At 46.8% G+C, this 12609-nt stretch overlaps 1 protein-coding gene across 4 annotated transcripts in view; it reads left to right on the top strand.

The window, feature by feature from the left end:
• The first annotated feature begins 374 nt into the window (after positions 1 to 374).
• NUTF2 (nuclear transport factor 2) overlaps positions 375 to 12609 on the top strand; it is a 32506-nt gene continuing 20271 nt past the window's right edge. For 2 of the 4 annotated variants that reach the window (XM_084813218.1, XM_084813220.1), the window contains exons 1-2: positions 375 to 474; positions 3514 to 3636. The gene's annotated coding sequence lies outside the window, so the exon portion shown is untranslated. The remainder of the gene's footprint in view (positions 475 to 3513; positions 3637 to 12609) is intronic. The other 2 variants (XM_084813217.1, XM_084813219.1) reach the window with 1 other exon arrangement.

The following is a 12609-nucleotide window of genomic DNA, read 5'->3' on the forward strand; positions in this document are numbered from 1 at the left end:
CGAGGCCGCATCGGAGGCCTCCCGCACGCGACGCGGCGTGTGCGCCGCCCCGAGAGCCACAGCTGGCAATGGCGGAATCCCAGGAGGCGCCATCGCCACCCCTGCGGCAAAGCCTCGCCGCGCCTCCGGGGATCGCGCCCGGCGCTCCAGGGCCGGCGACGCCCCCCGCCTTGGCACGGGCAACGCAACATATAAATAAAGCACCGCGCGCCCCACGATGCTTTGCGGCCGAAGGGAGCTTTTTGTCCGGAGAGCCCGCCGCGCGGTGCTTGCTGGGAGCTGTAGTGCGCCGGCTTTTCCAGGGGAGCGCCGCGGTGGAAGCGCCGGCGGCGGGACTCGCTTTCCCGGCAGTGCTGGCGCGCGCCGGAAGAGGCGGGGACGGCGGGCGAGGAGAGCGAGAGCTCAGTGGGTTTGGGCCGCACTTGGCGCCGCCGCCGCCGCCGCCGCCGCCATTAGCCTAGAGGGAGCCGCGAGGTGAGTGTTGCGGCGCGACTGAGGCGGGAGCGGAAAGGAAAGGAAGCCGCGGCCTCCGTTCTGGCAGCTCGAGCGCCCGGGCTGGGCCTGGCGAGCGAGGGCGCGCCCGGGCGCTGTCCATCTCCCCTCAGCCCACCCGCGGCCTCCCTCAGACTGGGGAAGGGGAAGGGTGTGTCGGCGAGTAGCGAGCGCCCCGTGGTGCTTTTCCTTCTCCGAGGAACAGGAGAGAGCCCCCTGTCTGCTAGTGCAAGATTATCTAGCCCCCCACCCTCCTTTTAGGGGAGCCCGGTAGTCCCGTGCAAATGCGTGCGTGTGAATGCGCACGCCCCCTGCCCGCGCGTGTATTGCCAGCGCAGGGCTTTCTCCCCCATGGTGCTCCTTCTGGGAGTATTTGCGCGCGTGCGAGAGAGGGATCCCCCTTCGAACGTTTCTGGCCTCGGGCGAATAAGTTTTTGCTTTTTCATCCGGTGTGTGAGCCGCCTTTTGCAGTCGGGGCCGTGTTTGATAGTCGCGTCTGCGGTGAGAGTTTAGTAGGGGTTTCTAAAAGGGTAAGGAGAAACCCGATTTGAAAGCTAGTGGTTCATTGAAAACTTTGCCTGCAGCCCATAAGCACATTCCTCCATTTAAGCTCAGTGGGAGTTCCTTTTCAGGGAACGTGCTATTGCTTAGGGCTGGCCCTGTTTTTGACCGCCACTTCCAGATGTCAATAAGAGAGCATGCAGAAAACTGCAGGAGAGAAACCGATCCTTCCTTGGTTGTAGACTTAAAACTCTCTGTTGTTTTCTTTCCATGTCTTTACAAGCAGGTGTGAATCAAGTGACAGCCTTGCTGAAAACTTTCAGGTCTTGGCTCTTTTGATCTCCTGCGAAGATACATTATGAAGGGTGCAATCCTATGCATATTTAGACAGAAAAAAGACCTACAACTTCCAGCATTCCCCAGCCAGCATGCTGGGAGTTGTATGACTTTTTTCTGTCCAGACATGCATAGGACTGTGCCCTTAGTGAATAATTTTCTTAACAAGGAGATAATATTGGGCTGAACATTTGTTATACAGCCTTTCCTGTCTTAAACTCCTTGATCAATGGATTGTAAAAATGCAGCTAAGGTGGCAACATTTGTTACCCAAAGTAGTAATATTATCCAAAGTAATGAAATTCAACATAAATGGAATTACAGACTTGTGGGAAAGGGCAGAAGTTGACTATTCTGCCCGGTCACACTGGGATCAACCACGGGGTGTGGTCTGAGGGCACATGGCATAGCAACTTCGCTGAAGCTAAGCAAGTTGTGTCTGATCAGTGCCTGGATGGAAACCACTGTGGAGCCCCATGTACGCTGCCTTAAGTTCCATGATAGAAGAGGGGATATAAGAAGAAGAGAGAGCCAGTGTGGTGTAGTGGTGAGAGTGTTGGACTGGGAGCCGGGAGAACTGGGTGCTAGTCCCCACTTGGCCATGGAAGCATGCTGGGTGACATTAGGCCAGTCACAGACTCTCAGCCCACCCTACCTCACAGGGTTGTTGTTGTGAGGATAATATGGAGAGGACGAGGACTATGTATACCGCCTTGGATTACTTAGAGGAAAAAAGACAGGATATGGGTGCAATAAATAAGTAAATAAATATAAGTGTCAATAAATCAGGACCACAAAATAACCCCCTTTAAACATCATCAGATTTTGCTGATGCAAGGTATTGAGGTGCCTAGGACTTTCAAGTTGGAGCAGGAAGTGAGTATGTGTGAATTCTTTAATGCAGTGTTTAGAACGCAGGAAGTATCTGAGATTAAATATAGTAATCAGTTGACCAACTTTGTTAGACTAATGGGTAACAAATGGGAAAATGTATTCATAGAAACATACTGAAGGCACGTTTTTACTGTGTTGCATCCTAGTGTTAACACTTCTCAGATGCAAAAAGCCAATAGTGGAAAAAGGGGTAGCAACGAGTTAAGTGGATGGTAGTTAATGAATATTTTCAAAGAAGATATCGGGGACTATTAACTTGAGAAGAGCTGGATATGATACGCATAGGTATAGCATGCATTTTCAGGGACCAGCATGAGATGGTAGGTGGGAATCTGTTGGTAGATCACTGGATGATTTGCAGTAGGTTGGCAAAGATTTCTGACTTCCAGTTGTTTAAGCATAGTAACAACTCAAAGGCTCCTGCTATTCAAATTATTCTATTACATTCCCTGATTTATAGTATGGTAACACAGGTGTATATGCTAGTCAATGTGGGTTATGGAGTGCAGTAGGTAATTGATTTTATCCCCTGAGCCACTGTTTTGCATCTGGCTCTGTCCCCAGATGATATTTTGCATCTAGTTCCAGTTGGGAACCTCAGGCATCTGGTAACACCCCCCCCCCCAACACACCAAAGTAGATCCTGCATTCGTGAAGTCTGCCCATACCTGGTACTAGAGAATGCCAGGTTCTCTGTGAACCTCTTCTCCCTTTAAGATTGTCAGGGCCTTGCTCCATATTCCATCTAGCTCAGAAGAGATCTAGGTCATGGCCCCTAAACTCTGAAACTCCCTTCCAAAAAAGGTCTGGCTTCATCTAACTCCTTACAATTTCAGGGGGAGGGTGCTTATCTTTTGGGAAAAAAGCTTTTATATAGTACATTAGGATTTTGGTGAGGCTTCAAGAAGAAGATAATATTGAAACAAAGTCACAGGCAGGTTTTTTTTTACTCCCAAGCATTCAACATGTGTGGATTTTCCTGTTGTCTAAATATGGCATACTATACCTGCCATAGGTAGTTCTCATTGAAATAGAAATGTAATAAATAATAACACTAAACTGACATAACTAATAGTTGCTTTTCTTTAGACATATACTTTGATCAACAGGATTCCTGTGAACAGCAGTTTTTTTCTGTAACTTTGACAGATCTGCAAAACTGGATTTCTCTCTAGTATGTGGTTGTTCTTGAAAGTAATGGTCTTGATATTGTATCAGAAATACAGTGGTAACTTGTCTTGATGGCTCAATTTCAGTATTGAAACAGTTGTTCTTTTTGCCTGACATTAGGAAAAGCATGGAAGAGATTGAGGTTTTCTACTGAGTGGACTATTGCTCTTTAGAAAGAACAGCCACTCGCCTGTGGTGAATATGAATCCCCTGCAGGCGACCAGGCACCGAAGCATTATAAAGGTTGATTCTTATTTCTTTATTTCAATTTCCATTTTTCTACATATACAATCACAAAAAAATAGAACTGTTAAAAGAAATTATAACAAGAATATAAGACCAGTCAGTGATTAAACACCCCCCCCCAAACAGTGGCCATATTAAAACATGTAAAGAAAGTGTAAATTGAAAAAAATAAAATCAGCTTGACATGCTAAAAGACGGCATGTAAATATGTATAGCCTAACAGTAAAAGGATATCATAGAGGGGGCTTGGTGTGCCTTGTTCAAAAGGGAGTTTCAAAGATTGAGTGCAGCCACAGAGAAAGGCCTTTGTGGGAGATCTCAGGACTTTAGCAGGCTTGTAGAGGAGAAGGCAGCCCTTCAGGTAGCATGCTCCCAGGCTTTTGTAGATCACAACCAGCACTTTGTGCCCAGGAATAAACTGGTAGCCTATGAATTTGTTGAAACGGGTGTCACATGCTTCCTATAAGTGGGTCTGGTCCATGGTCAGGCTGCAGCATTATCCATCAGCTGACGTTTCAAAACATTCATCAAAGGCAGTCCCACATTGAGCACATTAGTAATCCGAAAGAAATAACTGATAACTATGGCCGGAAACAACCAATGTGTATGTATGGACAGGTGAACTAGTGAAATACGTTGTGGGCTAGCCATCTTTGCGGACATATTTACAAAGCTGAGAAGAACATATAGTAGTACTAAAAGTGGCATGCAATGTCAGAATTTATGAATATTGTACAGACTTCACATTATTGTATTTCCACCCAGCCCTGAGACTACGATTGTAACTGGGTTGTGGGGTGGGTTTGTGGTGAGGAAAGGTGACTTGCTTCTAAGCCCCCTTGAACCAGGTAACAAGGATTTGCCTGAATGTGGCACATTCTATGGCAGCTTGCTACCAGCGTTTTGGTTCAAGCAACTATTAATCTTGAATGCTAAACCTCATATAGAATTAAACCTGTCGGCAATGTCACATATTAGGATATATTGGGAATGAAAAGACTGTCAAAAGAGAAGAGGCACTTACTTGGTCCACAAGGGCATAGTGGTCTGAAGATAGTTCCACACAGCCTAGGCAGTTCTACCTGGAGAGGATAAAAATCCATAGACATTAAAACAGGGATGGGCAACATGTGGCCTCCAAATGTTTTAGCCTACAACCCCCCTCAGCCCTAGTCAGAATAGCCAATGGGGAGGGAACATGCGAATTGTAGGCTAAAACATCTGGAAGGTCACAAGCTGCCCATCCCTATATTAGAATAATACTTTGTTATCCTGGAAGTGAACAATGTGATTTTAGGTGTTAATGTGGAAAAGGAAAATTGAACCTTCATTAGAATTCAGACATACATTAAAAACATAGAAATGTTATTTGAGATCTGGGCATCACAACCCACTATGTTCTCTGGTACCTGCCATATTGGGTCCACCTCCTGCTAAGGATCAAGGAGTTGTCACAGTACTATCAGCATCAGGATTGGGCAGTCTTGCTTCTGGGGAAAAAAGATGTTAAAGCAAGCTAGCTGTGAAAGAATCTAAGCTAGAAACTAATATGTCAGACTTGTAATTTGTTGCTGTTGTTGTTCAGTCGTGTCCAACTCTTCATGACCCCATGGACCATAGCACGCCAGGCCTTCCTGTCCTGCGCTCTCTCCCGGAGCGTGCTCAAGTCCATATTCATTGCATCAGTGATAATATCTAGCCATATCATCCTCTGCCATCCCCTTCTCCTTTTGCCTTCAATCTTTCCCAGCATCAGGGTCTTTTCCAGAGAGTTTTCTCTTCGCATTAGGTGGCCAAAATATTTGAGCTTCAGCTTCAGTATCTGTCCTTCCAATGAGCAGTCAGGGTTGATTTTCTTTAGGATGGACTGATTTGACTACCTTGCAGTCCAGGAGACTCGTAAGAGTCTTCTCCAGCACCATAGTTCGAAAGCATCAATTCTCCTGCGCTCAGCCTTCCTTATAGTCCAGCTCTCACAGCCATACATTACTACTGGGAAAACCATAGCTTTGATTATATGGACCTTTGTCGGCAAGGTGATGTCTCTGCTTCTTACTATGCTGTCTAGGTTTGCCATAGCTTTCCTCCCAAGGAGCAAGTGTCTTTTAATTTCATGGCTACAGTCACCGTCTGCGGTTATCTTGGAGCCCAAGAACATAAAATCTGTCACTGCTTCCATTTCTTCCCCTTCTATATGCCAGGAAGTGATGGGGCCAGATGCCATGATCTTCGTTTTTTTAATGTTGAGCTTCAAACCAGCTTTTGCACTCTCCACTTTCACCCTCAACAAGAGGCTCTTTAGATTCTCTTCACTTTCTGCCATTAGGGTGGTATCGTCTGCATATCGGAGGTTGTTGATAATTCTCCCAGCAATCTTAATTCTGACCTGTGATTCATCCAACCTGGCATTTCTCATGATGTACTCTGCATAAATAAGTTAAATAAGTAGGGCGACAATATGCAGCCTTGTCGTACTCCTTTCCCAATTTTGAACCAATCGGTTGTTCCATGTCCTGTTCTTACTGTTGCTTCTTGACCCTCGTACAGGTTTCTCAGGAGACAGGTAAGGTGGTCTGGTACTCCCATCTCTTTCAGAATTTGCCACAGTTTGTTGTGATCCACACAATCAAAGGCTGTAGCGTAGTCAATGAAGCAGAAATAGACGTTTTTCTGGAATTATTTTGCTTTCTCCATGATGCAGTGAATGTTGGTGATTTGATCTCTAGTTCCTCTGCCTCTTCGAAACCCAGCTTGTACTTCCGGTAGTTCTCGGTTCACATACTGCTGAAGCCTAGCTTGTAGGACTTTGAGCATAACCTTGCTGGCATGTGAAATGAGCGCAATTGTATGGTAGTTTGAACACTCTCTTTGGCGTTGCCCTTCTTTGGAATTGGAATGTAAACTGACCTTTTCCAGTCTTGTGGCCACTGTTGAGTGTTCCAAATTTGTTGGCATATTGAGTGCAGCACTTTAACAGCATCATCTTTTAGGATCTTAAATAGCTCAGCTGGAAGACTGTCATCTCCGCTAGCTTTGTTGTTACTAATGCTTCCTAAGGCCCACTTGACTTCACTCTCTAGGATGTCCGGCTCAAGTTCAGTGACCGCACTATCATGGCTATCAGGGACATTAAGATCTTTCCTGTATAGTTCTTCTGTGTATTCTTTCCACCTCTTCTTAATCTCCTCTGCTTCTGTTAGGTCCTTGCCTTCTTTGTCCTTTATCATGCCCGTCTTTGCACAAAACGTTCCCTTGAGATCTCTGATTTTCTTGAAGAGATCTCTAGTCTTTTCCATTCTGTTGTTTTCCTCAGTTTCTTTGCATTGTTAATTTAAGAAGGCCTTCTTGTCTCTCCTTGTTATTCTCTGGAACTCTGCATTCAGTTGGATATATCTTCCCCTTTCTCCCTTGCTTTTCGCTTGCCTTCTTTCCTCCGCTACTTGTAAAGCCTCCTCAGACAGCCACTTTGCTTTCTTGCATTTCTTTTTCTTTGGGATGGATTGAGTTGCTGCCTCCTGAACAATGTTACGGACCTTTGTCCATAGTTCCTCAGGCACTCTGTCTATCAGGTCTAATCCCTGAAATCTATTCCTCACCTCCACTGTATATTCATCAGGGATATGATTTAGGTCATACCTGAATGGTTGAGTGGTTTTCCCTACGTTCTTCAATTTCAGCTGAAATTTTGCAAGAAGCAGCTCATGATCTGAGCCACAGTCAGCTCCAGGTCTTGTTTTGACTGACTGTATAGAGCTTCTCCATCTTTGGCTGCAAAGGACATAATCAATCTGATTTCGATATTGACCATCTGGTGATGTCCATGTGTAGAGTCGCCTCTTGTGCTGTTGGAAAAGAGTGTTCACTATGATCAACATGTTCTCTTGACAAAACTCTATTAGCCTTTGACCTGCTTCATTTTGTACACCAAGGCCATGCCTGCCTGTTATCCCGGTGATTTCTTGACTTTCTACTTTAGCATTCCAATCCCCTATGATGAAGAGGACATCTTTTTTTGGTGTTAGTTCTAGAAGGTGTTGTAGGTCTTCATAGAACCGATCAACCTCAGCTTCTTTGGCCTCAGTGGTTGGGGCATGGACTTGAATTACTGTGATGTTGAATGGTTTGCCTTGGATTCGTACTGAGAACATTCTATCGTTTTTGAGATTGTACCCCAGTACTGCTTTTCCCACCCTTTTGTTGACAGACTTGTAATACAGAGTACCAAAAATCAGCTAAAATGTTTTAGGGCACAATCCTATGCATGCTTAGTGGAAAAAAGTCCTACAACTCCCAACATTCGCAGGATAGCCGAAAAGTATTTGCAGGTTACCCAAACTCCTAGCCTGATTTGCGGGATAACCAAACCGTCATTTAAGAGCCAGAGTTAAAGAAGCAGGAATAGATTTATACCTTTAAGGCAGGAGTGTTGTTGGGGTCTCAGCCCCCCCCCCCGCCCCATATCTTGCTTTTCTCTGTGCACTGATTGGAGATAACAGCAGGGATTTGGCTTTGCATGCTGCTTGTCATCTCAGTCATCATCAGTTGGGAGGGGGAACAATGCACAGGAGAATCACAGAGGAGATTCTTCCAGGGGACAAGGCCTGGAGCACTTGGGGGCTCAGCGGGCTGGATAGGGAGTTTGTGCAGGCCTGATTAGGCCCATAGGCTAGAGGTTCCCCATCTCTGCTTTAAGATTTCATTTATTTAGAACACAAATGGGGAATGTGTGGCCCTCAAGATGCTGCTGGGATGCAGTTCCCATCATCCTTCACCTTTGGCTATGCTGGCTAGGGCTGATGGGAGTTGCAGTCCAAGAACATCTAGACAGCCACATGGTCCACCACTGATTTAGAATGTCTTGTTTTTCCTACCTAGAAGGCTTTGGGTAAGCAATATTTAAATCTATTTGATGTTTAGGCTTTAGTTTGTTTTTTAGTTTTGTAAACTGCCCAGAGACTGTATTGAGTGGGTGGTATATAGATGTTGAAAATAAATAGCCAGCATGGCTGGCTGGGGAATGCTGGGAGTTGTCAGACTTTTTTCTGTCCAAACAAGCATAGGATTGCACCGTTAAACTATTTGGTAAATAGTTCTCCAAGGAAACTATATGTATGCCCTTGTTGGATAGACACATTAAGCAAGATTAATTAGGTGATCTCTTCTTTCAAGAAGGAAGTTTGATCACTCTACAAGGCATGTGCAAGAGGCAAGCGATCTGCTTCTCTTATGGGCAGTAGCTTGTCAAAACATCTAGATCAGTCTTTCCCAACCTGGTACTCTCCAGATGTGGAGCTCCCAGCCGTCCCCCCTCTAGTCATGCAGCTAGGGAATGCTGGGAGTTGTAGTCCAATCCATTTGAAAGGCACCAGTTCAGGAAGACTGATCCAGAAGACTGGGTTTCCTTTTTTGTTTCAGAGTCTTATTTTTGGCTCACTCAGCTAACTTTTCCAAGGGGGACAAAAGAGTTGTGGCTCCCTTTCACTGCTGAATTGCTAAATGCAGATGACACTAAAGTTGGAAATAAGTATCTATGCTAGTGTGGGAGAAAGCTCACGTACCTAATTGCCCAGCCTCCTAGAAATGTCATACTGGCTCCCTAAACTGGAATTTGAAATAATTTTCTCCATTTTTGCTCTCCATAGCATTTTAAAGTATAGTCATCCATTCAGAAACTACAAAATCTTTCTTTGAACTGACAGACCGACCATGTTTCCATGGTCACATTAATCTGAGATTAAAATGAACGTGCAAGTCAAGCTGTGTGTACTCACTCTTGGAAAACATTGGACAGATTAGCTATCTACTCTGAGCTTTGTCTCATCAGTCTCTCTTAGCACTCTGTCCTGCTTCTTTATGCCTCAAACATTTATCACCATTAAGAGCTGTGTAAGTGTTTCCTGTATGTGCTTCTAGAATAATTGACTTCCAATTGTTTTCTCGGTAGTAATGCGGCTGTGGTGATTTGTAGGAAATACTTGAGGCTACATCTACCCATGCTAAACAGACAGGCCTTCCCCAACCTCATGCCCTCCAGATGTGCTGTACTCATCTCCCATCTACATCTCCCATTGGCCATACCAGCTGGGTATGATGGGAGTTATAGTCCAAAACATCTGGAAGTCAGCAGAATGGGGAAGGCTGTTCTAGAGTTCTTTTCTACTTTGATCTTTACTAGGTCTACTTAGCAGTTTTAATAAGGTGGATTTATTATTTTATTTATTATATTTGCCCTTACTGCAACTGAGTTTTGTCTGGAAGTTTACATTATATGGGGTTGCTGATCTAAGGCAGGTTTACACCTTGTCTTGTAACAAATTTCATCCGTTACAACTAAAATGTGGGGTCATTGGTAGAGAAAATGGGGATTTCTCTGGCCTTGTGTTCTTAGCTGCATGTGCTTGTGCAAAGCCATAGTGAGTACTGTTGGTTCTGCTTAATTACTTGTCCCCTTGCTTGTGTTAGCCTTTGATATTTTGCATCAAAAGCTAATGTTATAAGTGTAAAATCATGCACTCTTGGATTTAGTGTTGACATGCCAGTCAGTTGACCAGGCATAGAAAAACTGCTCGTGCCATAAATGCATGGATCTTTGAACAAGAACATAAGCTGTCATTAGTGGCAAAGGTTATTTATTCCCTAGGATCTCCCTTGAATCCACCTTACCTGCTGCAGGAACCAGGGAGTGCCCCCTCCTTGTGATCTTTTTTTATCTGCTCTATAAGGCTCCTCTAAGGAGCCTGTCTGTTTCCCGCCTCCCAGCTGAGCAGAGCAGAGCAGAGCAGAGCAAGCTGCTCCAGCTGGTCCAGGGACTACAGAAGCAGGCAAGCTCCCAGAGAGCGAGCGAACAGAGCGAGCGAACAGGGGGAGCAAACAGGAGTTGGCCAGGGGAGTTGCAGTGGTTGAAGAGACAAAGGAGACAAAGGAGACAGAGGCTAAGAGGTAAGTGGGTTGCAGGAAGCCCAGGGCGCTGCCCTTTATCCTTCTGACTGGCTGTGAGCTCACCAGGAGCTTCTGAGAGCTCCAACTGAATTGGAGGGGTGTGGCCTGAGTACTCCCAGCAGCTGACTGGGCGGGAAGCTTCAGTCTGTTTCCCGCCTCCCAGCTGAGCAGAGCAGAGCAGAGTAGAGCAAGCTGCTCCAGCTGGTCCAGGGACTACAGAAGCAGGCAAGCTCCCAGAGAGCGAGCGAACAGAGCGAGCGAACAGGGGGAGCAAACAGGAGTTGGCCAGGGGAGTTGCAGTGGTTGAAGAGACAAAGGAGACAAAGGAGACAGAGGCTAAGAGGTAAGTGGGTTGCAGGAAGCCCAGGGCGCTGCCCTTTATCCTTCTGACTGGCTGTGAGCTCACCAGGAGCTTCTGAGAGCTCCAACTGAATTGGAGGGGTGTGGCCTGAGTACTCCCAGCAGCTGACTGGGCGGGAAGCGTCAGTCTGTTTCCCGCCTCCCAGCTGAGCAGAGCAGAGCAGAGCAGAGCAAGCTGCTCCAGCTGGTCCAGGGACTACAGAAGCAGGCAAGCTCCCAGAGAGCGAGCGAACAGAGCGAGCGAACAGGGGGAGCAAACAGGAGTTGGCCAGGGGAGTTGCAGTGGTTGAAGAGACAAAGGAGACAAAGGAGACAGAGGCTAAGAGGTAAGTGGGTTGCAGGAAGCCCAGGGCGCTGCCCTTTATCCTTCTGACTGGCTGTGAGCTCACCAGGAGCTTCTGAGAGCTCCAACTGAATTGGAGGGGTGTGGCCTGAGTACTCCCAGCAGCTGACTGGGCGGGAAGCTTCAGTCTGTTTCCCGCCTCCCAGCTGAGCAGAGCAGAGCAGAGCAGAGCAAGCTGCTCCAGCTGGTCCAGGGACTACAGAAGCAGGCAAGCTCCCAGAGAGCGAGCGAACAGAGCGAGCGAACAGGGGGAGCAAACAGGAGTTGGCCAGGGGAGTTGCAGTGGTTGAAGAGACAAAGGAGACAAAGGAGACAGAGGCTAAGAGGTAAGTGGGTTGCAGGAAGCCCAGGGCGCTGCCCTTTATCCTTCTGACTGGCTGTGAGCTCACCAGGAGCTTCTGAGAGCTCCAACTGAATTGGAGGGGTGTGGCCTGAGTACTCCCAGCAGCTGACTGGGCGGGAAGCTTCAGTCTGTTTCCCGCCTCCCAGCTGAGCAGAGCAGAGCAGAGCAAGCTGCTCCAGCTGGTCCAGGGACTACAGAAGCAGGCAAGCTCCCAGAGAGCGAGCGAACAGAGCGAGCGGTCAGGGGGAGCAAACAGGAGTTGGCCAGGGGAGTTCGGCAGGGGAGGTCAAGGGGGAGGCCCCTAACATTTTTTTTTTATTTTTCTTTACTAACTTTTTTCCATTTATTTGTCTTGTAACACACACTTCCACACCAGTGGGACTCTGCTTTTAACCTCTACTGAGTAGAGGAGCAGGCACAGGCTAGTCTAGAACAATCACAAAGCTAGACACAAAAAGGGAAAAGAGGCAATGGAAGGACAAGACTCTCCAGTGGTGGTGACCTGCAAGGTGTGTGCAATGTTTGTTTTCTTGCCTGAGAACAACATGGCCTACACCTGCAACAAGTGCAAGTTGATCACGCTGCTGGAGGAAAAAGTAAGTGGACTGGAGCGGCGACTGTCAACCCTCCGGGGAATAAGAGAACACGAAGAGTTCTTGAACAGAATGGGGGAACTACAGCAGCAAAGGGCAGACCAGAAGCTTGAAGAGCAACAGCAAGATGAGGCAGTGGGAAATGCTGAGGTGAAGAAAAATGGAGTAGAGGATACTCCTTGGAAAACGGTGACAGTTAGGAGAAGAAGAACTAGACGCCACTCTGCACCAGTGGAAGCGGTGGAGCTGTGGAACCGATTCCAGGTACTTGCAGATGAGACTGGAGGACAGCCTGCAGAGGAAGAATCACAGGGGAACCTGCATGAGAGTGAGCAAGAGGCTAAAGGTCAGTCAAACAGAGGCGATGAAACCCAGGCCTACAAGAAGAAGAA

This window comes from Heloderma suspectum, chromosome 8 (assembly GCF_057233095.1).
Source record: "Heloderma suspectum isolate Gila_16-S chromosome 8, 16-S_ref, whole genome shotgun sequence".
Lineage (NCBI taxonomy): Eukaryota > Metazoa > Chordata > Lepidosauria > Squamata > Helodermatidae > Heloderma > Heloderma suspectum.